Genomic DNA, 27336 nt, shown 5'->3' with positions numbered 1-27336 from the left:
CAATCACACGATCATCAAAATATTCATTCAGGAAGTTAAAGACGTCGGCCGTGCGATGTGGCCGGGCACCATCCTGCATAAACCACGAGGTGTTCGCAGTGTCGTCTAAGGCAGTTTGTACCGCCACAAATTCACGAAGACTGTCCAGATACCGTGATGCAGTAATCGTTTCGGATCTGAAAAATGGGCCAATGATTCCTTTGGAAGAAATGGCGGCCCAGACCAGTACTTTTGAGGATGCAGGGACGATGGGACTGCAACATGGGGTTTTCGGTTCCCCATATGCGCCAGTTCTGTTTATTGACAAAGCCGTCCAGGTAAAAATAAGCTTCATCAGTAAACCAAATGCTGCCCACATGCATATCGCCGTCATCAATCCTGTGCACTATATCATTAGCGAATGTCTCTCGTGCAGCAATGGTAGCGACGCTGAGGGGTTGCCGCGTTTGAATTTTGTATGGATAGAGGTGTAAACTCTGGCGCATGAGACGATACGTGGACGTTGGCGTCATTTGGACCGCAGCTGCAACATGGCAAACGGAAACCCGAGGCCGCTGTTGGATCACCTGCTGCACTAGCTGCGCGTTGCCCTCTGTGGTTGCCGTATGCGGTCGCCCTACTTTTCCAGCACGTTCATCCATCACGTTCCCAGTCCGTTGAAATTTTTCAAACAGATCCTTTATTGTATCGCTTTTCGGTCCTTTGGTTACATTAAACCTCCATTGAAAACTTCGTCTTGTTGCAGCAACACTTTGTTCTAGGCGGTGGAATTCCAACACCAGAAAAATCCTCTGTTCTAAGGAATAAACCATGTTGTCTACAGCACACTTGCACGTTGTGAACAGCAGACGCTTACAGCAGAAAGACGACGTACAGAATGGCGCACCCACAGACTGCGTTCTCTTCTATATCTTTCACATCACTAGCAGCGTCATCTGTTGTTGAAAATTGTAACTACTGTGATTTCGAAAGTTTGTCCGCCTGAAAATGTACTGTTGTCCCAAGCATATTGCAACAAACAGTGTATTTCTATCGCTGCTCGTTTACTTTTTATTGCCATTTCAAATATACTGGTCATTTTTGAAACACCTTGTATAATGACTTTTGAACCCTATTAAGGCAAATACATTGTTTGTTCTCTATCAAAATCTTTCATTTCCTAACTATGCCTATTAGTAGTTAGTGTCTTCAGTAGCATGAATCTTTTGTTTAGCTGGCAGTAGTGGCGCTCGCTGTATTGCAGTAGTTCGAGTAACGAAGATTTTTGTGATGTAAGTGATTTGTGAAAGGTATAGGTTAATGTTAGTCAGGGCCATTCTTTTGTAGGGATTAGTGAAAGTCAGATTGCGTTGCGCCAAAAATAATGTGTCAGTTTAGTGTTGATCAGAATCAGTAAAGAGAGTAATGTCTGAGTACGTTCAGTTTTGCTCAGCTGTTTGAAAAGCAAATAACGTAAGAGGTTTATCAGCACAGTAATTCAATAATTTTTCGAAGGGGATGTTTCAACTATTAATAACATTTCTCTTGGTTCGATTCAGATTGTATTTCCAATTATTTGTTCATCCATACTGATACAAAACTACACTGCTGCCAGCATGGATAATGTCACGAAAACCACACTAAACGTAACTGCAAGGCATATGGTACTGAACGGGAAATGTAAATAACGAGTGTCAGAGCACTCAGACAGGGTGGGTACACGAATTCACTGTAAGTTATAAAACTGTATCAACCATTTGGAATTCACCGTCAAAAAATTTTTATGTGTAAATGTAGGTAATGTAATGCATACTTACGGTATGATAGAGACAAAGATCTTCTAAAGCATTTACCCTCGAATGTAGGACGTGTCGAATGTTTCTCTCTAGTGCAGTATGCTTCTATCTGAAAAGCCTGTTTCATTAGCGGTGGTATCTGGAAACTCCTGAGGCCTCCTCCCACAATACCATGTCAACACATTTCGATTCTGTTACACTAATGACGAACGAAATGAGTGAGAAACAACCGATATCGGCTCTACTGAGAAAAATGCTGGTGTATTGAGGACCGTGTTCACTTCAGTGCAGGGCCGTATTTAGGTAATATGCTTTCTTCTGTCCAGGAAAATCTCATCCTCACCCTGTTCCCCAAAGAATCTGTACATGTGTTCAGATGTCTAACATTATAACTTAATACTACAGATTTACAGTAAAAGTTCATACAAACTATGTTCAGAAATGAAAACAAAAACTAGTAGCCAATTGTACGAGGGTTATTCGGAAAATAAGGAAGGATCAGTAGTGAAATTTAAACCACACTGAAAATCCGATGAAGTTTGGCACAGGTGTGTTGGGCAGTGTCTCTAGTATGCCCATCGATCGCATTACGTGGTTCTTTTTAGTTTTGAGCACACAGGGAACACATAAAGGTACCTAGAACAATAGTGTCTCCCGCAAAGTACGAGGGCCTGGTGAGAAACTTCGCCTGAAGCTATGCTGCCAACATTACATAACTGTTGCGCGTTTTGTTCTTCAAGACAATTCTCATCCGCATTCTGCGGGGGCAATGAAGATGCTCCTGCATCGTTTTCATCTGTAAATGTTTCATTACCCACAATACAGCCCATAATTGTCTCCCTCTGCTCACACGAACCGCTGGCTATAAAGACAACATTTTGGCACAGACAACGAGCTGTAGTCCAGCGTAGAGAATTAGCAGAAAGCACGGGCGGCTGCCTTCTATATCGAGGGTATTGGAAAGTTGGTCCAACGCTACGACGAACGTCTAAGTCGGATCGTCGACTTTGGAGATAAGTAGCTGGAGGTGTAGCTAACTGTTGCAGATAAAACAGTTTTGATTTCCACTGTGGTTCCCATTTCGCGACCTATCGTTCCTTACTTTCCAAATAGCTCTCGTGCTTGAAGAGAGAAAAATAATTGTTCTATAATCAATCTGTTTTGAACTTGGTAAGAGAGGAAATTATGAATTACCATGCAAATTACCCTTTTTCCTCCTCAGGGACCGAAACATCTGTATCGATATGTGTTTGTTTGTTTGTATGTGTCTGTGTGTGTGTGTGTGTGTGTGTGTGTGTGTGTGTGTGTGTGTGTGTGTGTGTGCGTGTGCGTGTGTGTGTGTGTGTGTATTTTTGTGTGTATGTGGTTAAAGCGTCCTGAATTACTGTGTTACAAGCAACTCGGAACACTCGTAATGATGTCTCTTTATAACCCCGATTCTGGGACATTTATTTCCTGTTGCTTTTACAGCCCGTTTATTAGACCAAAATTGAATTTTGGTCGCATGTGAAATATTAATTAATTCTTTCCTTTATCAAAATTGACTTACAGCTTTGCTTTTCCAGACGTATGTACAGAGTCAGACATATTTACGCAGAGCACAGACACGCGCAAAAGTACAGCAACATTTTAGCAGGCAATAGGAAAAGCCGAAACAGTCAAAGGGCTCTATGCGCACTTTTCTAGGTTTACTGCTTTCCAGCGAAAGCAAAGGGGATCACTAGAGTGGGCACTTACGAGTTCTTGCTCGACTCAATTTGACCCTTCTCAGTAGAATTCATATCAGTGAAATAATGATTGTTAGATGGAAATATGAACGTAGGCCCGTTTAAAGTCTTTCGTAAGGCCCACAAAAGACTGTTGATACAGCTTTCATATCAGCTTAATTGTTTTACAACTCTGGCAACTGGGTCATTTACAATCCATGAGTTGTTGCTGGTACTGCAGCATTACAGAAAGTTGCACATATGCTTATAATGTGTGACAGAGCAGGATACAGTGAATGGAAAATTATTTTACAGAGAAGTTACTTTCAACAGACGTCATCCTACTAAAAGGACTGTTACGCTGTGTGTAGAAAATTGACAGAAATTCAGACGTTCAAATCACCGAGAGCTACCCAAGGTTCTCGAAAAAGATATGTCAGTGCAGAAGAATTCGAGGAGAGAGTGTTGCAGCGAAAATTAATCAGTAAGTAGCCTACTAGCTACCTTGCCCTGAAATACACCCTCTGAATATTGTAGCTAGGAGTTCGTGAGAGAGCGGCAGTTAAATGGTTTTGAACCCACAATTCAATTCTGGCGTTGGATTATCTACCACAGTGCTGCAGTGACCGGATTCTCAGCGGCTGCAGTAGACATATTTGGGATCATGAGAATCTATACGCCACGCTCGTTGCAGATCACTATCAACGGCTATCAATCAACTTCCGCGCTGTAATTGTGAAACGACGTATAACAGCACCTTAATTGGTTCTCGTTAACTGGTGTTCACTCGAAATGCGATGCCGTTGTTGATGGAGGTTGTACCTCTTGCAGTTCGCACGAGGATGTGTTTCTACACGACGGTTATAGAATTATAACTTCAGCATTCTCTTTCAAGTCAGTGGTATCTCGATAATCGGCATTACAGGAAGGAGTCATTCTTATATCTTCACGGGTGATGGCTGCATCCACTTCCACTATTCTCATTCGCTCATCTTTTTCGCTGGCAGTTCGTTTCATTGCTTAAACAGTTTATTTCCACTGTCACGAAGATAAAGAACCTTTTTTTTTTTTTTGCATTGTGATAGGTACGTCTACACCGTCGTGATGTTCAGTCATTTTTTTCTTTTAAGTTTTTATAGTCACTGTATCTCCTCCTGCAATAAATAATGAAGTGAATATTGACATTCCTCTAAAGAATCTACAAACTTGTCTACTTGTCGGAAGCAGCGTGACAGATTTACAATGGTGTGAATGATATTCATTTATACAGCACACAACTGGCGTGCGAAATCTTGTCACATGGGCAGTGTAATCACCGAATGTCACGCCAATGGATTTTTCCCTATAAGACTACATGAAGCTCACGCTGTAAAAGCTCCAGTAGAAACTGAAGAGGAACCAGTTTGTTAGGTTCTAGCTGTGTGTTTCATTGTACAACAGGCACAGTCGACAGAGTGCGGCAAACTTTATGCGCTTTCGTAATCAACGTACGAGGCCAGCGGTTGTTTCTTTGGACGGTTGCTATGAACTAAAATTATTACAATAAGATATACATTGTTTACCTAAAAAAAAAAGAAAAATCCAACAGCCGTAATATTCTTATTTCGAAGCATTCGGATCAATTTGTACAATTTTGAAGCTATATGCTCGAGACAGCCTGTTACACTTCTATCATTTTAAAAAAAGACGTTTCCTGGAAAACGAAAACAGTGATTGTAAATTAATGCAATTTATAGGAAAGTTACGAAAGAAGGACACACAGGTCCTCTGTCGGTATGTGGTACATCGATCCCATTTGACAGATTTACAATGGTGTGAATGATATTCATTTTTAAAGCACACAATGAATATCATTACCGGAGAAAGTAAGACAAACGATTGTTTAAATACGTGAAAAAGTCACACGTAACATATAAAACAGATATAAGTGTGGTACAACAGTTATTAACCCCAGGGATTCAATTGATATATCTAGTATTAACAAACGTCTCCTACAGTGTCGAATTAATCACAATCCCCTTATTTACAGGTAACAATCGACTGAAACTAATTGAATCTTTTACTTTCCGTAACATTTATCATTGTGGCTTTCGTATTTTTCTTTGTTAGCATGTTAAGTTAGGAGGTCTTGCCTTTTTCATTGTGTGCACATCAGTCACGTAATAGATTCTATTGGAAGACTAAAAATCATAGTTTGACTAATGTTGTCTCTTCCTGCAACGACTATCTGGAATGAAATGTGTTGTCTCCTATTTTAAAAGGCTACTGAATTCCAAGGATCTAGAGTCAAATTTCGCTGATATGAAACGCTGATGTGGGAAAATTTTGTACGAGAATGTAGATACCGAAGTGTGGTCGAGTTGTAAGAAAATACTTCGACAGTTGCAATGGGCTGGGCTCGGCAGCTTCACCCGGTGCCTCAACCAATCACGTAGCGGGATTTTGAGGTATTTCATTACTTATATCATCTCAGTATACGTAACTCATAAATGTTAGATCTAAAATATGAAGGTAAAAATTAAAATAAATAAAAAAGAAAGGGCGAGAGCGAAATACCTTTTAAAACTGACATTTATTGATTCACAACAATTCTTTCGTACAGATTTTGTTCAGTATTATGCTCCTTAATATTTTTAGTGGAAGAAAAACCTGTGTCATGAAAACGAAGGATTATCGTAGAATTAGACAATAATTATTGTCTTTATAGTAAATTTATGATCACCACATGTACAACACCTACACAACTAAAGTAGCACCTTTGCCTTCGTGTGCTTTTACACATTGTTCTTCAGCGTAAGTCACCTTTCACACACTGGCATTTTCTTCCGAAACCTAACACAAACGCGTTGGATATTGCTGTACATTTTCTTAAACTTGACTATCCACTACATTTCTTCTCTGAAACAACCACACCCTTCACAAATTCTCGCACAGTTATAGAATTATAACTTCAGCATTCTCTTTCAAGTCAGTGGTATCTCGATAATCGGCATTACAGGAAGGAGTCATTCTTATATCTTCACGGGTGATGGCTGCATCCACTTCCACTATTCTCATTCGCTCATCTTTTTCGCTGGCAGTTCGTCTCATTGCTTAAACAGTTTATTTCCACTGTCACGAAGATAAAGAACTTTTTTTTTTGCATTGTGATAGGTACGTCTACACCGTCGTGATGTTCAGTCATTTTTTTCTTTTAAGTTTTTATAGTCACTGTATCTCCTCCTGCAATAAATAATGAAGTGAATATTGACATTCCTCTAAAGAATCTACAAACTTGTCTAGTTGTCGGAAGCAGCGTGAACGTTACTATCGTGAGAGTGGCTGTTTTTCGAACAGAGGAGGTGTTCGAGCTAAGTTAGTATAGCAGTCTTGTTGATAACGGGCTTCTTCAGCTACTAAACACAATATACTGTTAATGCGTTCGGCAGCTGTTCTATCTAAATCGTTGTCGTGTTTCTTTGCATTCTGAAGTGGTGTATGTTTCAGAGTTAAGGAGCGAACATAAAACATTCCACGCCGTTTCTGAAGTGCTTTCTTTTCAACCTCTAAGTCACATTGTTTAACAATTATGAGACGGCCTTTCCTCCAATCGAGTAGATAAGATGAAGATGATCTTAAACTTTTATCGTCTACTTGTGTAGCTTTCCAGATAATTAGTTTCTTTGCATTCCATTTCTTAATATATTCACCTCGACATGCCTAATGCAGTTCAATCATTCCACCGTTTTGTAGAAGAGTATGAGCTTCATCCTTCTGTTCCTTGCTGACACGTATAAAATTTTTCAAACCCTTCGTTACTTTTGACGTTCCTTCTGCCGAAATAGACTTACTGCAAATAATACGGGTGGTAGGGTCCAGCATTACTCTTATCTCAGTCCACAGATCAGAGAAGAGAGTTAGAAGAAATACTACATAGCACAACAAACTGAACTGCCTCGCATAGCTTTGATAAGTTCACGACAAACTCAACAAAAGTGGAAATACGTAGGGAGAAACGGCAGTGACAGTGGTAGGAGACAGCAGATTAAATGGGAAGAACTTGTCGTTTTGATTGCTGGGTATACAATCCTGATTTGAACAACACTGAACATACAAGAAATGGCAACAAATTGAAAATATACGACATATTTCTACATATTGTACTTAATTACTCCTTTCACGTGCATAACGGTTTAAGCAACAAAATCTGCAAAAATTATGGAATAATAGAATCCTATTCTAACTACTATACAACTCTAAAACTAAGCGTCTGACTTAAAATAAGCCCAAGATCTTTTTTGTCTAGAATGTTACAATGAATATTTTTCTAATTACAGTTCCCTTCTAAAAATTAACCATTTTGAACAAAAATCGAAACAATGTATGATATTGGCTTCTGGTTGGGAGAGAGGAGAAGGGGCGACTTGCCCTCGGTGCAGGGGAGACCTTTTCTGTCTCTTGCTACTGCACCTCATACGAGTATTTTCCCGAAGTTTCAAAATTTTATGAATTATTTCCCCAATTTGCTGTTCTTCGACTAATCTGCCTTGGGTGTGGCAACAGCGGTGCCATCTGTCAGGGAACCAACTCTACTGTAGTTTAACCAAGCTAATCACTTTCACTGCATGCACTACGGCAACAGAATAGTGGGGCTGACGGCAGTATTGGTTACTTTCATCAAGTCTGTAATGTTGTGCCACTACAAGATGCATGAGGGTCGCCTCGAAATAACTGGCCGTGGGCGACCAGAGTGCTTGTCTGTCAATTCCGCTTCCGCGTGCTATTCCGGCACTACCACGCCAGCTGTCGCGCTGCGCGACACGGTACACCTCTTCACTAAAGGTTATTTCAGGAGGCTCACCAAGTGTGATGGCATCATCCGTTTCGTTGCAATAGAAAAGAACAACATCCACGTGAGTGACTCGTGGAAAGGAATAAAAACCGTGGCCTGAATGTATTAAGCAGAAGAAGCTTTGGTTTTGCTGTCAGAGTCCGAAAAGCCCCTAAATTTGGTCGTGTTCACATTGCGCAACCTAAATATGTAACGTTTCCATAAAAACCGCACTGACAGTTCCTGCAGCTCTGTTGCCATCATCGCAGGGAGGGCCAACAATTGGGCAATACAAAATGCGTTACACAATATCTAGGTATCCAGAATGCGAACGTTTTGGAGAATTTTAGCTTGGCGTATTCGTGTTCCAGTACGGCCTCCTAGGTTTTACCAATTACAGTTTTCCACAGTAGGATGAAAGTAGGTGTTCAGGCACATTTTTATCTACTTATCAACTGGACCTGTGAACTCTGATACAAATACAGCATCGTGTAACTGGTCTCTTACGTAATTGTGTTCTTTCTATCTCTATGTCTGGACCACGGGGTCTCGGGTACGATTCCCGGGTGGGTTGGGGATTTATCAGCCCGGGAACTGGGTGCTTGTGTTGTCCTCATTATTTCATCATCGTCCGTGAAAGTGGCGAGAGTGGACTGAGTAAAGATTGGAAAATTGTACGGGCGCTGATAACCGCGTAGTTGAGCGCCCCACAGACCAAAGCATCACCATCCTCATCTCTATGTCTGGACTGTCTATGGCGCTCCCCTGTCACCTCCAGTCCCCTCATCTAATGTTTTAGGTTGCCAGTAGTGTCTGAGTATCAGGGACTTTCGGCCAATGGCGGCTCTTGAGCTTAGTGCTCCCAGGACTCGACATGGACTGTGATTTCATACTATCGACTGGGTGAGCAGTCGTAGTACCAGCCACCAACAAGCGTTGTTGGCAGCAGCAGCAGCTAGCGTTTAGTGTGTATGTGTAAAGCAATAGAATTTGTGAAAACTATTGTTATTGCCAAAATAGATTGTTGCTATTATAATTTCTTTTTACCCGACGCCTGTACGTCATGTGTTCAACTGACGAGACGCTTGCGTTGAGCAAGGAGAAATTTGACGAGTGTATTTGCTGCAAACATCAAGTCGAAAAATGTAATCACAGCTTTCTACGTTGTGTCTTGTGGGGAAAGACAGTAGAGAAGCGTAAAATTGTAGACCGATGGAACATTGTTCAGCAAATAATATCTATGCGGCAGAATGGCAAGAAGATACATTCTGCCTGTGTTGAAATTATGTCTCCTTTTAAAAATACCTGTCCAGTCTCACCTCACACAATAAGCACAAACGGTTGCAGTAAGTTTTAATCTGTCTATAATAATTATTGTTATTATTACGTTTGTATGACATTAGATACATAGGCCTTTGTTTTTCCTACTAGAGCATTAGTGGAAGTGTCAGAGGCTGTGAGAAAAACACTGAGCCATCAGTTGCTCTCTCACTTCGTTTGAGGCTTGACAATGACAACGAAAGATAGCAGTCTTAACTATTTGAAAGTCTTCCATTCTCACATTGCAGTGGTAAATATTCAGTGTTTCTTATATTTTTATTTCTCCCACAGCACGTCGTGATGAAGACAATGATGATGTGCAGACGAGTTCTAGACACAGAATTGAGGATGGGATTAAAGCATCTTGCTGCAGTTGCCGTATTCTAGATGATGTGATGTAAGTATTTTCCGCAATTATTATGTAACTAGCGGAGAAACCTGGCTTTGCCCAGGTATTTATTTACAGCTGTGCACCCACGCCATTACCGCGCAGCGTATAGGATCATTCAGCGGCATATGTAGATACTGTCTGCAAAATAAGCTGCGAGTAGAGTTAGTAACAACAAAGTAATAAATGTAAACGTCTTGCATAATGGGGCACTTTTTCACACATCTCACTGATTATGACGGTTATATCTCCTTAGCTATGTGTCGTGCAACGACTTAATATTGTAGGTACATACAGCAGCATATTGCGAAAGAAATTAGTAACAAAGAGGTAATAAGTTTAAATGTCATGCATGAGGCGGCTTTTTTTCACGGATCTCATTGTTTATGACATCATATCTCCTGAGTTACTTAAATTACAATGATACAATTCTGCACTTACATTCAATGGTATTTCTGCCTACTGTCTGTAAAATGCGTTGTGGATACAGATAGTAGTAAAGAATTAATAAATTATAATACCATGCCCTATACTGTACTTTTACAGCATGAACAGCGAATAACTAGTAAGTAATGAACATTTATCCTTTCTGCGATAATGATGGAAGCAGAAGAAATGAATTGAAATTGGTACGATGGCTTGAACATGAACCCGGAACATCTTTCTTGCTAGGCAGAAATACTAACCATTACACCACCGCAGGACTGTGGTAACCGTCGCTGCACAAATTATACTATGTGATCAAAAGTATCCGGACACCTCGCTGAAAATGACATACAAGTTTGTGGCGCCCTTCATCGGTAATACTGGAACTCAGTATGGTGTTGGCCCACCCGTAGCCTTCGTGACAGCTTCCGCTCTCACTGGCATACGTTCAGTCAGGTGCTGGAAGGTTTCTTGGAGAACGGCAGCCCATACTTCAGGGAGTGCTGCGCTCAGGAGAGGTATTGATGTCAGTGATTGAGGCATGGCCCGAAGTCGGCGTTCCAAAACATCCCAAAGGTGTTCTGTAGGATCCAGGTCAGGACTCTATACAGGGATGTTATTGTACTATAACCACTCCGCCACAGGCCGTCTATTATGAACAGATACTCGATCATGTTGAAAGATGCAACCGCTCTCTGGTGGGTGGAGCTGTGGCCGTAGCACGCACTGTGAAGAATGCCAGAAGTGCAAAAGAGCAGCCGAAGGAAGCGAGGAGACATAATAAAGATAAGGGATCTATCGAAAGCGGGAAGGAACTCTTTGTAAAATCTTATAGCAAGTGTCGTAAAATATTTATTAAAAACAGATCTACTAGTTTTCTACCATGCAGGGCACTAACTAATACAGACCTGCTTAAATTCGTTAAAAAAGTCAACATTCCGAGATTTCGTGGTGTGTTTATGCGGAATACAATGGAAAAGATTATGTGGAAATCTAATAAAAAGAGTGAGACCGTTTATTAGGTTGTTTCTGGTGCATCTGGAACCCGCTGCCTTGCATATGTTAATAAGAAAAGTCGAATTATTTTATACTACTTTCACTCGTATGGTGATTTGCAGTCATTACAGCGCTGTTTCGCCGATGAAAACATGCTCTAAATTTTTCAGCGCTCCTAAGACTTCGATTCCTATGTTTGCAGTCATCTGTGCCTCACGTTTAGCCTGGAAAATATATAAAAACGAATGATCCATACAGCATAGCATCAGTTGCGATTTAGATGCGATGTTGTACACGCTGAATGTGAAAGGATGTTCGTCAGCATTAAATACGGATTACATTCCACTGAAAGACCTAAGCAGTGGTGAATGGAGCATTACATTGACTGCTTTGGAAACATATGGCAGCATTCCGAATATCACCAAGATTATCAATAAACAACACTTAGGAGTTAGTAACGTTCTGGAAATATCTCCAGGCACATATGATATTTATGGTATAAATACACTTATAAACTGATTTGTAAAGGGGTTTGAGCTATGAGAAAACGTTTACCCCTTTAGGAAGGAAATAAAAACGGCTAAAGAGACAAGTGACTTCAACAAGTATAGCTTAACAGGAATAATACTAGATTTCAGTCGTGTTTTCGAGAAGAACCAGATAAAATTTACGTGTCGCAACAGGCAGTGGATATATTACCAGCCAGCACTGTTTTCATTGCTTGTAATATAGCACCGAATTCATATCTCAACGGCAGACTGATTAACATGATTCACGGGATTTTCCTTGTAGTGGTCCCAAGATACAAAATCACTGAAGAGGCAGCTAGCCCGTAATACCTGCCAATGACTACTCAGGTATTAGACCATATTCTCATTCAGCTCCAGGATGCTTAAGTAATTCCAAGCAGCAGTTTCCTCTATCAGGAAGGATGATTTCTGAAGAAGGACGGAACACCTACAACACCGTTACAGCTTACTGGAATGTGTTCACCTGCCTGTTTCCGGAGAAATGTTATGAACTCAATGGAGTCGAAATCAAATGCATCAGGTTTGTTGATATCACTTAGACAGTTAAGACATACATGTCCACATCAACTTCTGACCTGGATGGTTTACTGAATGCAAGATGGTTCATAGATGGATCGATCAACAATGTGTTTAGTCTTTGCATCCCACTCAAGATGTGGATGGGCTTATTGGTGGACATCAAGGAAGTTTTAGTGCGTGTAAAGCAAGAGCTTATTCTCGTATAATCTGCAACGCACAATGCTGCATACAAGCAAGTAGCAAAAGGTGACCAGAAAGTGAAAAAAATTTTGCTGATAACTTAGTATGGATATTGTTGCCCGTTTCTGTTCCACTTGAAGAGAAGCTAAAATTTCTTCAAGTGTAGGATTCGAATATTACACTCCCATTGAGTTTCTGGTCGTGGGAACTTTATGAATACCCATTTCTACCAACACCATAAACACAGGCTTGCCGCCATTAAAACGGCTACACAACTAGAAACACCTCGCTATACAATTTTGGCACTGTAAACAGACAAGAAGAGAAATCTAAAAAACGATTCAAGCGTGTACGACAACTGTAAAATAATCAATGCGGGGATGTTTCTGAATGCTCAGTGTTTTCCACACAACAATAATTAGCAGAATGAGTTGGATATTGACGTATGTAGTCTACTGTATAAAATGTATTCAAGGTTTCGCTCTTCTTACTGTGAGGGAGATGAATCTGGATGTATGCACAACGAAAAGCTATTTAATGACTTGGCACCAGTCTTCGTAATAGACTGCTCTAAACGAACAGAAAGTATTAAAATGAGCCCCATTGATATTTGAACTGAATTTTAATCATACGAAAATTTCTCACAAGGCTTTGCGGCATATACAATTTTACAGCATGACTGCTTCTTCTATTACTCGCCTTCCGACATTTGTTTTACAGCGAGCTCAATACAAGTGTGTATGTGTCTCACATGTGCAACATTTCAAAAGGAATCCCCAGTGTGCCAACATTGTTGCTGGTGTGCAGCGCTTTCCCGACGAGTGCGGCCATTTTCTGTTAAAAGATATGGCTTTCGTCAACTTCACCGACTCAGGGTGTATTTTAACAAGTTTCCACACAAACGTCTCTTCACCCCAGCCATTCAGAACAACAAAAGGTGCCAAAGCTCGGAAGACAGCTGCTTGCTTGACTCGATTCCATCACGTCAAAAGCTATGATGAATAGGGACTCAGCTACAAGGATATCCCGACGTCACACTGAACCTCTGATAAGAGATACAGCATAGTGAATTTCAAATATTCAGAATTTGGAATCATTCAACTGCCCATCAGTTCGGCGTCTGAAGCATGTGTATGGTGTTGCAGTTTTATCTGTGGTTCACATAATGTACAAACATTATTAGAATGTTTGAGACATTAATAAAAATTTGTATTTATTTAGACACTCTCTACCTTCTGTTCTACAGGTTTGTTTATCAGATAACTCTATTTTTTATTATTTTCTTAACACCCGACATCTTGTTATTCTTCAGGAATTGGAGAAATGATTTTAGCAGTCACTGTAATATTTTGCTCAAAATGCAGATGATTAGCAGCTGCTTGCTTCCAACGTATTCCGTATTGTGCATCTCTGTATGCAGTATAGTTCCTGTCGTTAAATATGTGAACTACTTCTTCTTTCGGCCTCCTTGGCTAGTAAGTAACAACAGTAGTACTTTGTCGCAATACATTATGGATAAGTAGTGTTACTGACAAAAACATGAGAGAGAAGAAAGAAGAAGCACTGCGGGTCTTCAACGCCTTATCAGCGATCACCACATTGCTGCAGGAGCTTGTAAATAGTTCTGTGGAATGTAGACCCGCTCTCATGCTCTCCCCAATCGGCGGTCAGCTTAGAGGAGGAAAATGAAATGACCAGGCGGTAATCGTGATGAAAAATGCAGTAAACAGCCGCACGCATAAGATAAGAAGTGATGGCACCACACTGTTGTTACTATTTACGGACGATGGCGTGATATCATGCATTATGAACGACCTTGGCAGATCATGATGAAAATAAGTAGACGTATCTTTATACAGAGTGGACACCGACAAGCTGCAGGAACGGATCCATCACTGTAAATGGAGGAAAAAAGGTCCTATGAACATGAGTCCGGAAATGGACGGTGTGCGTGAAACGGCAACAAATCGTCCCGCAGCGCGGTACAGAGCTACATCGCACCCACATCGCAGATGTGGAAAGTGGCCTCCATGGTAGCGGTAGTTATGCAGAATACACATAATGGTAATTTGTCTTACACTGCGTTGGAGAGCCATCTACCTGGAGCTTGCACTAGGGTTGGTCTCAGTATCCTATAGAACCCAGCCCTCCAAACCCGGTGCACGCACAGTCCGCCGCCTCCCTGCACGTTCGTCTGTCTGAAAATGATCACACAAACGCTCAGAAAGGGCTTCAAATGTTTTGTGATGTGGTTGGTGTCTGTGAGTGTGCTTGTTTTTGTATAGCCGTGCTGCCTCTGTACCGTTTCTATCTGAGTCGCCGTGCACAAACACTATCTCCGATTGATCCCGACATTAATACCGGACCATTCTGTGGCTTACAGTACGCTGCGTAAATCACACAACCTGGAACACACAAGGAATACACAGCACTTGGTCAGAGGAGCTTTCATGCGTCAGCACCATCTACCGTGGCAACCATGTATTTCCGGATACACGTTCATCGGGTCTCTTCTCCTTGAATTGCCGGCAGCTATCTGCCCCTGCAGTTTGTCGGTTTTATTAATGGTCACCCGTTGTGGTAAAGCATTTTTTTTCCTGTTTATTTGTGATTCTTATCTGTTCTACTTCTTCCTTTCTAGATGCGCTGTCGCTTTTGGATCACAGCCCAGCAGTTGATGATGATGATGATAAGTATAATGATTCCTGCACAATCCAGATATGGAGCAATAATTCATTCATTATTCCACAATAGTAATTTTTTGTTGTTATTACTTATGAGATGTTTTTGTGTGTAGATGTGCCCGATGAGAATATCAATAATCTGGCGCAACCACCAGCCGCTGGATTACTTGCACCTATGTTGTCATTCGGAATTGACCGTATTCTACCGTATGCACTCCTCAGCCAACGCAACACAGCTCTTCTTCCGCCTCTAGCGAGACCCAAGCTGCTCGATATACTTCTAGAGGATGACACAACCGTTGATGATGGGCTGCTAGAAGTATATTACAGCAGTGAGGGCAACAATCATTTTATGCGTAAGTAATCGGAAGTTATTATTATGGACGACTGAATGCAGTTTCTATTATTTCTTAATCATTAGATGCTTATCAACATCGTTTATTTCATCTTCTGTGCAGATATATTGAGAGATGGTGGTCTCACATTGAATACTACCCCTCAAGCCGGTATCTCTCACTGGCAACCACGACCTGGGCCATCAGACTGGCTGCTACCACTGCCACCACTCTCTCTGCAGCCAGGCCACCACCCCATTTCCGCTACCTCGGTCCTCTCACTGGAAGAAGCACCATTGACCATTGAGCTGACAACCACCACCAACACCATCCACTCCACGGCCCACCATCCAGGACAGACTAGTGCGGAGTCCCACAACACCACTCTCGCTATACACCAAAAGTAGCAGTTCATCAGCAGCTCATCCTCTTAGTAGATCATCAGAGTAGTCACACATCTGCTTTAGCTTACTCACAGACTGCTGGCAGTTTTAGGAACAGCTCCTCAAATGTCTGCATAGATAACTCTACATTGGGCTATAGAGATCTTACCACTTTCTTCAGTGTGGTTTTTCCTGTTTTGGAAAGGGAGTTTCCTAGAATCATTAGTAATTGACGGAATCCTGCCATTAAGTGTGGTGCGATTACGTGCTGTAAACCGACTTCCCCCGCCCCTCCCCCCCCCCCAAAAAAAAGAGGTAGCACTGGTTGTGCTTGGTTGATCTGGGGGAGGGGACCAAAGAGCACGGTCATCGGTCCAGTCGGATCAGAGAACAGTGGGGAAGGAAGTCGCCCGTGCCATTTCCAAGGAACCATGCCGGGATTTGCCTGAAGCGATTTAAGGAAATCACGGAATACTTCAATCAGGATGGCCGGATGCGGCTTTGAGCCGTCGTCCTCCGGAATGCGAGTCCAATGTGCTAATCATTGCGCCACCTTGCTCGGATTGTGTTGGAAAGATACACGTTGTCTACATTTGGGCCGAAAATGATGTGATTTCGCAAATGGATTCAATCACAGAGTGTCATTCAGGGCTAGTTTTCTGAACGCAGCAAAAGGGTAGAGTAAGGCGATCAGAAGCGTAATCCACCTCGATCTACATCTACATCTACATTTATACTACGCAAGCCACCCAACAGTGTGTGGCGGAGGGCACTTTACGTGCCACTATCATTACTGCTCCTGTCGCGTATGGTTCGCGGGAAGAACGACTGCCAGAAAGCCTCCGTACGCGCTCGAATTACTCTGATTTTACATTCGAGATCTCCTCGGGAGATATAAGTAGGGGGAAACAATATATTCGATACCTCATCAAGAAACGCACCCTCTCGAAACCTCGCCAGCAAGCTACACCGCGATGCAGAGCGCCTCTCCTGCTGAGTCTGCCACTTGAGTTTGCTAAACATCTCCGTAACGCTATCACGCTTACCAAATAAAACTGTGACGAAACGCGCCGCTCTTCTTTGGATATTCTCTATCTCCTCTGTCAACCCGACCTGGTACGGATCCTACACTGATGAGCAATACTCAAGTACAGGTCGAACGAGTGTTTTGTAAGTCATCTCCTTTGTTGATGGACTACATTTTCTAAGGACTCTCCCAATGAATCTCAACCTAGCACCCGCCTTACCAACAATTAATTTTATATGATCATTCCACTTCAAAAAATGGCTCTGAGCACTATGGGACTTAACATCTATGGTCATCAGTCCCCTTGAACTTAAAACTACTTAAACCTAACTAAGCTAAGGACATCACAAAACACCCAGTCATCACGAGGCAGAGAAAATCCCTGACCCTGCCGGGAATCGAACGCGGGAACCCGGGCGTGGGATGCGACAACGCTACCGCTCGACCACGAGCTGCGGACGATTCCACTTCAAATCGTTCCGTACGCATACTCCCAGATATTTTACAGAAGTAACTGCACCAGTGTTTGTTCCACTATCATATAATTATACAATAAAGGATCCTTCTTTCTATGTATTCGCAATACATTACATTTGTCTATCTTAAGGGTCAGTTGCCACTCCCTGCACCAAGTGCCTATCCGCTGCAGATTTCCTGCATTTCGCTGCAATTTTCTAATGCTGCGATTTCTCTGTATAGTACAGTATCATCCGCGAAAAGCCGCATGGAACTTCCGACACTATCTACTAGGTCATGTATATAAATTGTGAAAAGGAATGGTCCCATAACACTCCCCTGTGGCACGCCAGAGGTTACTTTAACGTCTGTAGACGTCTCTCCATTGAGAACAACATGTTGTGTTCTGTTTGCTAAAAACTCTTCAATCCAGCCACACAGCTGGTCTGATATTCCGTAGGCTCTTACTTTGTTTACCAGGCGACAGTGCGGATCTGTATCAAACGCCTTCCGGAAGTCAAGGAAAATGGCATCTACCTGGGAGCCTGTATCTAATATTTTCTGGGTCTCATGTACAAATAAAGCGAGTTGGGTCTCACACGATCGCTGTTTCCGGAATCCATGTTGATTCCTACAGAGTAGATTCTGGGTTTCCAGAAATAACATGATACACGAGCAAAAAACATGTTCTAAAATTCTATAACAGATTGATGTCAGAGATATAGGTCTATAGTTTTGCGCGTCTGCTCGACGACCCTTCTTGAGAACTGGGACTACCTGTGCTTTTTTCCAATCATTTGGAACCTCCGTTCCTCTAGAGACTTGCGGTACACGGCTGTTAGAAGGGGGGCAAGTTCTCTCACGTATTCTGTGTAGAATAGAATTGGTATCCCGTCAGGTACAGTGGACTTTCCTCTGTGGAGTGATTTCAGTTGCTTTTCTATTCCTTGGACACTTAATTTGATGTCAGCCATTTTTTCTTTTGTGCGAGGATTTAGAGAAGGAACTGCAGTGCGGTCTTCCTCTGTGAAACAGCTTTGGAAAAAGGTGTTTAGTATTTCAGCTTTACGCGTGCCATCCTCTGTTTCAATGCCATAATCATCCCAAAGTGTCTGGATATGCTGTTTCGATCTACTTACTGATTTAACGTAAGATCGGAACTTCCTAGGATTTTCTGTCAAGTCGGTACATAGAATTTTACTATCGAATTCACTGAACGCTTCACGAATAGACCTCCTTACGCAACTTTGATTTGTACGCCTGTGATTCAGTAAATGGAACGGTCCAACTTCATCCGTCTTCCGGAATGATACTACCGCTAAAAAGGTCTGTATCATTGTCCGAAGTACTGCTAAGGGACATTTAGTTTGCTTTGCATGGTCGCTTTTTCCTTATGATAGAAATTATGAATGGGGTGGAGAGCGTAATACTAAATACTAAACGAATAACATCTGTGGGCATTATAACTACAACGATATATCATTCCTCGTCAAAAATCAGGGACCAACCAAAATTTGAGAGCAGAATCCCAATTATTCTGCACGTGCTTAAGGCCTGGATGAAATCTAGCCCGGAAAAATGAACACACTCTTCAAAAGATGTGAAGCATAAAGTGGTAGGACCACTCTGTTTTTCAAAAGTAGCCGGTCAGCGTGCGATATATGTAGACTTACTGTTAGTTTCCAATTGAGACCATCAGCACTAAGTCTCGATCAAGAGCATATCCCGCCTTCTTTCTGCCCAGCTGTCACATCATAAGAGAACGTAGCGTTTTTGTCTGAGATATCTCAACTCGTTTACTTCGAAGCGAGTATTTATCGAAATATCTGACTGATTGTTTATCCCAGCAGCCAGTAAATGTGGAAATGCTTACTGAGGCAGACAAGTTTGTAAGGCATTGTGAAGGCATCTCCTCTGGCTTTCACACGATCATCACAGAATGACACGTACCGTATGTGGTTCCATTTCAAGTTGTGTGTACATATGATTCAAATCCCAGTCGTTTCAGATCACGTGTAGGAGATAATCCTGTGAGACTGCTGCTCAGTGAGCTCCAATGGAAGGTTGATCACTACTACAGCGACAACATCTCCAGGGCCAATGAGGAACTGTACTAGATTTTCGTTGACTGACATACGTGTACACTACAACTGGACAAAGATGCGGAAACTTTTTGTAGAGACCGTTGTCATCTAATAGGGAAGTTAAGTTGTCCATCTCAAAATGGACGCAACTTGAAGTACCAATTACCATGACACATACCGGTTTCCTTTCATAATTTGAGACGGTATGATGCTCAGTTTCTTGTTGAGCACTTCTGTGGTTTCAGCTTGATAGATGACAAAGTCAGTGTCACACTCGACACCGATGAACGGTACATCTCGTTTTCGAAGAGAATTACGCCAAGGAAAACGCTTCGCTTCTTGGAATCTCTTTGGTTAAATCATGTGTCAAGAGTGTACGTTTAGCATTAGAGCAGCATATCCCGATGATGCAAAGTTTCAGCTTGCGATGAAGTGGGGATTTTTTCGTATGAATACTTGGATTCGTAGGAGATACTCAGTAATACTACCCTGCTCTACATAGCGGCATTCTGCAGCAGACTTCGAGGCACTGTGACAACGGATACGAAGTATAAGCAAGTAATGAATTTTTGGCAGGGGTTCACTTTCCTAAGTTAAAGGAGTATGCAAGATTGTATATCAACACTGATATACAACTGCTCCCACACATTTTTGAGAAGATTTGGAATGTATAGTTGGACACATACTCTCTGGATCCTGCCTTTTATTACATTGTGCTGAGATTTTTGTGGGACGTAGATTTATGATATAGGCATGTTAGCATCTCTATTTTGGCTGATGCTAATAATCTACTGTTTTTCGAATACGGAATACGTTGGATACTTTGCAAAGGGCGCACAGATATATTAAGGCGAATAACCATCGAATGAGTGAGGAGCCGTCTAATGATAATCCCTGAAAAAGTCAGATTTTAGAACCAATAGCTACAGAATCGTATTAAAATAGTAACCGGAGTAATAACTCACATACCCTAATAATGATAAGTCCCCTTTTTAATCTCAACGCCTGAATTAGCTAATCGCGTAACTTCCGCGCTTTTATGTAATTACAACAGTTACTTTTGATGCAAGCACAGATTACATGCACATACATAAAAATTATAAATAGTTATTGTTGTTTTCTGTACGCAATAGAATGTTCTTCATCATGAGGACAGGCGAGAGTTTCCTGTTATTACTGATACATACGGAAGCTGTTTATGAAAACCACCAGCATGTTCGACGATGTATTGAAGCAATGTTTGATATGTCGACTCTTCTAGCGCTACATGATAGATCTGTATTGTTTTCCTTATCGTTACTACAACATGCCTCTGTTTCACGTTAAAAAAGCAATAATTGTCAATAAACCTGAATTAAATATTGGCATGTTCAGTTTTGCTATAGATACCGTTTATTTTTAAGTAACGAACAGGAGAATAACTATGTAGAACAAAAATATTCCGTAGGCTATGCTGCCCTGTAGATATCGTCAATCAGTCTGTATATGGTTTACCGCTTCCAGTTTTTGGGGGAAACTGGTAAGATACATTTCGCATACGTATAGAAAGGGATCGTTAGTAGGTAACGCTTGATAATTGTGCGACTCACTTAACGTATGACTTTAACTGATCACACCCACGAGGAAAACTACCATGGTCTACGCTTACTTATGGTAGTCTGCGGTAGCCTACGGTAGTTTTGCAAGTATATTGATGTAACACTAGATGGACCACGGATTATGGTCTACCTAGAAAGACCAACCCGCCATTTTGACAGATACAGTTTTATTTGCCTTTTTAGAAATAGGAAACAGATTTGCATATATACCAATTTGTTTCATACTATTTATATAGTTTACCAGGATATATTTTAATTTTTCTGAACAATTACATGCTACAATGAACGTTTATACCTAATAATTAATCCAAATATATAGGGGAAACATTAATAAAACCGACAAACTGCGGTAACGGATTCCTGACTTGAAATGGAGGAAAAAAGGTCCTATGAAACAGTGTCTGGAAATGGATGGTGTGCATGCAACGACAACAAATCGTCCCGGAACACAGTATAAAACTGCGTCGCATCCACTTCACCACAGACATTCAAAGTGGCCTGCATGGGATTGCAGGTGATAGGGACAGTGGGGCTGTCATGCAGGATACACTTAATCGTACTGTGTCTTACACCATGTTGGTGGGCCATTTGCCTGGAGCTTGTACTAGGGTTCGTCTCAGTATCATGTAAGACTGGTCCTCCAAATCTGGTGTACGCACATTTCACCGCGTCACTGCATGTCCATCTGTCTGAAAGGACCAATTATGAGCTTGGCCTGTTGAAGGTCACCTGCTGCATTGTGACACCTAGCACATGTGTATTCAGCGTTGATTCGTCCACCGTTATACTTGCTGCATTTTATATATAAACGCTTACTCGTATTCTTCCCCCAACATTCTCCAACTTGGAAAGTCTCATGAATGGTGCGGTACTATATCTGGAAGTGTATTTTGTAATCTTATGGAAAGATATAGTGTTCCCTTTTTCCGCGCCCGTTACGAGATAGGAATAATAGAGAATTGTGAATGTGGTTCGATGAACCGTCTGCCAGATACATAAATGTGATTTGCAGAGTATCCATGTAGATGCAGATGTAGATGTAGATGTATGGCCTTATACTTTGAAACCAATTTCTGTACAAACTTGCATATGAAGTGACGTCTGCTTATTTTTTCACCTGTTACTTCTTTACAGAGTACCAATGAATTAACAGCCGCCAAGCCCACTGAAAAAAAGGCGTGGGCCATCTGCCACATCCATACTTCACAGTGTAAAGTCGAACGATCTGGTCGATAACGCCGGTGCCGCACTCGGTGTTACTTAGTGTGCCATTGATTTTCGTAGCTTTTAAGGGTGTTGTTCGTTGATAGTAGCTGTGTCACGTACTGAATTCATAAGAGGCACATTTTTGTTCTTTTTCCAATCATAGCACGTTAGAGACGGACAAGGTAAATGGCACGCATCTTTGGAATTTGTGAGTCACGATGACAGGCAGTTCATCTGTTATGAAGGGATTAGAACTCTACCTTTTTCACACCTTCACCTGAATATGATTGAATACATGTGTGTTTGGATGGGGTATTTATTTTTGTACATAAACAGATGTGTTTGCATGAGTGCGTGTGGATTATTCTCTGAGTGTGTAAGTTTTTTTACATAAATATTTCTTAGGTTAGAAAATTTAAAAAGGGAAATGGATAGGTTAAAGTTAGATATAGTAGGAATTAGTGATGCTAGGTGGCAGGAGGAACAAGACTTTTGGTCAGGTGAATACACGGTTATAAATACTAAATCAAATAGGGGTAATGCAGGAGTAGGTTTAATAATGAATAAAAAAATAAGAGTGCGGGTAAGCTACTACAAACAGCGTAGCGAACGCATTACTGTGGCCAAGATAGACACGAAGCCCACACCAACTATAGTAGTACAAGTTCATATGCCAACTAGCTCTACAGATGATGAAGAAATTGATGAAATGTATGATGAGATAAAAGAAATTATTCAGGTAGTGAAGGGAGAAGAAAATTTGATAGTCATGGGTGACTGGAATTCGACAGTAGAAAAGGAAGAGAAGGAAAAGTAGTAGGTGAATATGAATTGGGGATAAGAAATGAAAGAGGAAGCCGCCTGGTAGAATTTTGCACAGAGCATAACTTAATCATAGCTAACACTTGGTTCAATAATCATGAAAGAAGGTTATATACATGGAAGAAACCTGGAGATACTAGAAGGTTTCACATAGATTATATAATGGTAAGACAGAGATTTAGGAACCAGAATTTAAACTGTAAGACAATGCCAGGGGAGGATGTGGACTCTGGCCACAATCTATTGGTTATGAACTGTAGATTAAAACTGAAGAAACTGCCAAAAGGTTGGAATTTAAGGAGATGGGACCTGGATAAACTGAAAGAACCAGAGGTTGTACAGAGTTTCAGGGAGAGCATAAGGGAACAATAGACAGGAATGGGGGAAAGAAATACAGTAGAGGAAGAATGGGTAGATTTGAAGAATGAAATAGTGAAGGCAGCAGAGGATCAAGTAGGTAAAAGGACGAGGGTTATTAGAACTCCTTGGGTAACAGAAGAGATACTGAATTTAATTGATGAAATGAGAAAGTACAAAAATGCAGTAAGTGAAGCAGGCAAAAAAGAATACAAACGTCTCAAAAATGAGATCGACAGGAAGTGCAAAATGGCTAAGCAGGGATGGCTAGAGGACAAATGTAAGGATGTAGAGGCTTATCTCACGAGGGGTAAGATAGATACTGCCTACAGGAAAATTAAAAAGACCTTTGGAGAAAAGAGAACCACTTGCATGAATATCAAGACCTCAGATGGAAACCCCGTTCTAAGCAAAGAAGGGAAAGCAGAAAGGTGGAAGGAGTATATAGAGATTCTATACAGGGGCGATGTTCTTGAGGACAGTATTACGGAAATGGAAGAGGAGGTAGATGAAGATGAAATGGGAGATATGATACTGCTTGAGGAGTTTGACAGAGCACTGAAAGACCTAAGTCGAAACAAGGCCTCGGGAGTAGACAAGATTCCATTAGAACTATTGACAGCCTTGAGAGAGCCAGTCCTGACAAAACTCTACCATCTGATGAGGAAGGTGTATGAGACAGGCGAAATTCCCTCAGACTTCAAGAAGAATATAATAATTCCAATCCAAAAGAAAGCAGGTGTTGACAGATGTGAAAATTAATGAACTATCAGTTTAATAGGTCACAGCTGCAAAATAATAACACGAATTCTTTAGAGACGAATGGAAAAACTGGTAGAAGCCGACCTCGGGGAAGATTAGTTTAGATTCCGTAGAAATGTTGGAACACGTGAGGCAATACTGACCCTACGACTTATCTTAGAGGGAAGGTTAAGGAAAGGCAAACCTACGTTACTAGCATCTGTAGACTTAGAGAAAGCTTTCGACAATGTTGACTGGAATACTCTCTTTCAAATTCTGAAGGTGGCAGGGGTAAAATACAGGGAGCGAAAGGCTATTTACAATTTATACAGAAAGCAGATGGCAGTTATAAGAGTCGAGGGACATGAAAGGAAAGCAGTGGTTGGGAAGGGAGTGAGACAGGGTTGTAGCCTCTCCCCGATGCTATTCAATCAGTATATTGAGCAAGCAGTAAAGGAAACAAAAGAAAAGTTCGGAGTAGGTATTAAAATCCATGGAGAAGAAATTAAAACATTGAGGTTCGCCGATGACATTGTAATTCTGTCAGAGGCAGCAAAGGACTTGGAAGAGCAGTTGAACGGAATGGACAGTGTCTTGAAAGGAGGGTATAGGATGAACATCAACAAAAGCAAAACGAGGATAATGGAATGTAGTCGAATTAAGTCGGGTGATGCTGAGGGAATTAGATTAGGAAATGAGACTCTTAAAGTAGTAAAAGAGTTTTTCTCTCTGGGGAGCAAAATAACTGACGATGCTCGGAGTAGAGAGGATATAAAATGTAGACTGGCAATGGCAAGGAAAACGTTTCTGAAGAAGAGGAATTTGTTAACATCGAGTATTGATTGAAGTGTCAGGAAGTCGTTTCTGAAAGTATTTGTATGGAGTGTAGCCATGTACAGAAGGGAAACATGGACGATAATTAGTTTAGACAAGAAGAGAATAGAAGCATTCGAAATGTGGTGCTACAGAAGAATGCTGAAGATTAGATGGGTAGGTCACATAACTAATGAAGAGGTATTGAATAGAATTGGGGAGGAGAGGATTTTGTGGCTCAACCTGACTAGAAGAAGGGATCGGTTGGTAGGACATGTTCTGAGGCATCAAGGGATCACCAATTTAGTACTGGAGGGCAGCGTGGAGGGTAAAAATCGTAGAGGGAGACCAAGAGATGAATACACTAAGCATATTCAGAAGGATGTAGGCTGTAGTAGGTACTGGGAGATGAAGAAGCTTGCACAGGATAGAGTAGCATGGAGAGCTGCATCAAACCAGTCTCAGGACTGAAGGCCAAAACAACAAACAATTAGGTGCCAGAAAGAAAGGAAGTCATATTTTGAACGTCATATTTTTTTTAACATTTGTGCATAATATTGTCCAAATAGTATGTTTATACGTCTTTAATTCGGCTTCCATTGTATTTAATCCTATTGGATCAATTACTTACATTGATGTATTCAGTATACTCAGTGTCCACAGAGTTCGCAGTTTCAGCTTTTATAGACTGCGGTACATATAGAATACATGGGTTTATTCATTGATCTAGCTGGTCTAGGTTCACTTTGTTGTCGCTGAAACAGCCGTTCTAATATGTCGTCACCAGTGACACAGTCTGTCTGACGTGATCATTAATGCATAGTACAGTTTTCGCAAATTCACGACACATGAATGTTTGATGTATATGGCCGCACCAGCAGTTCTTAACTCGACAATTGACTCTCTTACATGTGCACTATTGCTGTTCCACCTTTTAACATTCCAACATTAATCGAAGGAGGCGGTGAATTATACTCGTCAGTCATTTTCTTTTTATGCACTCGAACATACCATACAAGTAGTAGTAGTCTAGTTCCAGCCACGTGTAGTGCACTTTACAACCACTTCACTGCACATTCTCTATGTCGATGACAATCTTAAAGTCCCTGTTTAGTGCTAGCCCCACATTCGTACACTTTGAACCACTTAGTGTTAAATTCTACGTCTTAGTGAAGAGCAGTTGCACCATTCAGCTATTAGTAGTATCAGCACTCGACTGCAGTTCCGGTGCTGCTGCTGCTGGGTGGCGTCGATCGAACGCCAGCAAGTTCGGTTCAGGAGCTCAACAGCAGAGAGCTGCTGCTGCTGCTTCAGTGCCTGCTCAAACACCATCAGGTTGGGGAGCGCAGCTGTCAAGGCAGCTGCCTTTGGTGGCTGTTTGGACTCGTGCAGGTCAGCAATTGTAGTACAATAACGAAGGTATAAGAGCATTCATAGTAACAGCTGCAATAATAATAATAATAATAATAATAATGAGCAAGTACTTACTTTCAAATGCAGTCGTCTTATTCTTCCTAACTTCTCGCTGCTGCTGGATGCCCTACATCATAATTACTGCTCGAAGTACTGGAAGCAAGTGGTGTAGGCGCTTCTCGCCTAACTGATAGTACGAACATCCACACCACGCGGAGTACTGGGAGCGTTAAATTCAAGATCCTCATTGGCCATAAGGCCCTGATACTCAAAAGCTATTCGTCCCATAAAACACTATACAGGGAGGCAGGAGTGGACAGGGGGTGACTGACAGCGTCCAGAGAGAGATAGAGTACTATTACGTAGGGCCCAATTACACGATGTTGAACGTCTTATCAGGGATCAGGAGTCAACTCGTAAATTAGATAAAAATATTCCAGAACACTCTTTTTCATCCTACTTTCCTGTTAAATGTCGCCATTTTAATAGGGCGACCATCTACGATGATCCCCCATGACTTATGGCGGTCTACAGCAGCAACCCAGGAACCAATAGTATCGTCGAAACCGCGAAGTGTAAGAATTTTACTTTTGCTTTCATTCAGCTATGCATCAGAAACCAGACAACAATCAAATAACACAGCGTTTAGCAAGGGAAAAACCTCACTACGGCGGAAGAAAGCCACCACATCGTCGGCATATGCCCTAACGTGGGGACTGCATCAGATGGGGGCTTTCTACGTAACTGAAGTGAGAGACTGCGAGGCA

This window comes from Schistocerca piceifrons, chromosome X, assembly GCF_021461385.2.
Source record: "Schistocerca piceifrons isolate TAMUIC-IGC-003096 chromosome X, iqSchPice1.1, whole genome shotgun sequence".
In the NCBI taxonomy this organism is placed as follows: domain Eukaryota; kingdom Metazoa; phylum Arthropoda; class Insecta; order Orthoptera; family Acrididae; genus Schistocerca; species Schistocerca piceifrons.
The sequence above is the reverse complement of the archived record's forward strand: the minus strand, read 5'-3'. Positions refer to the sequence as shown.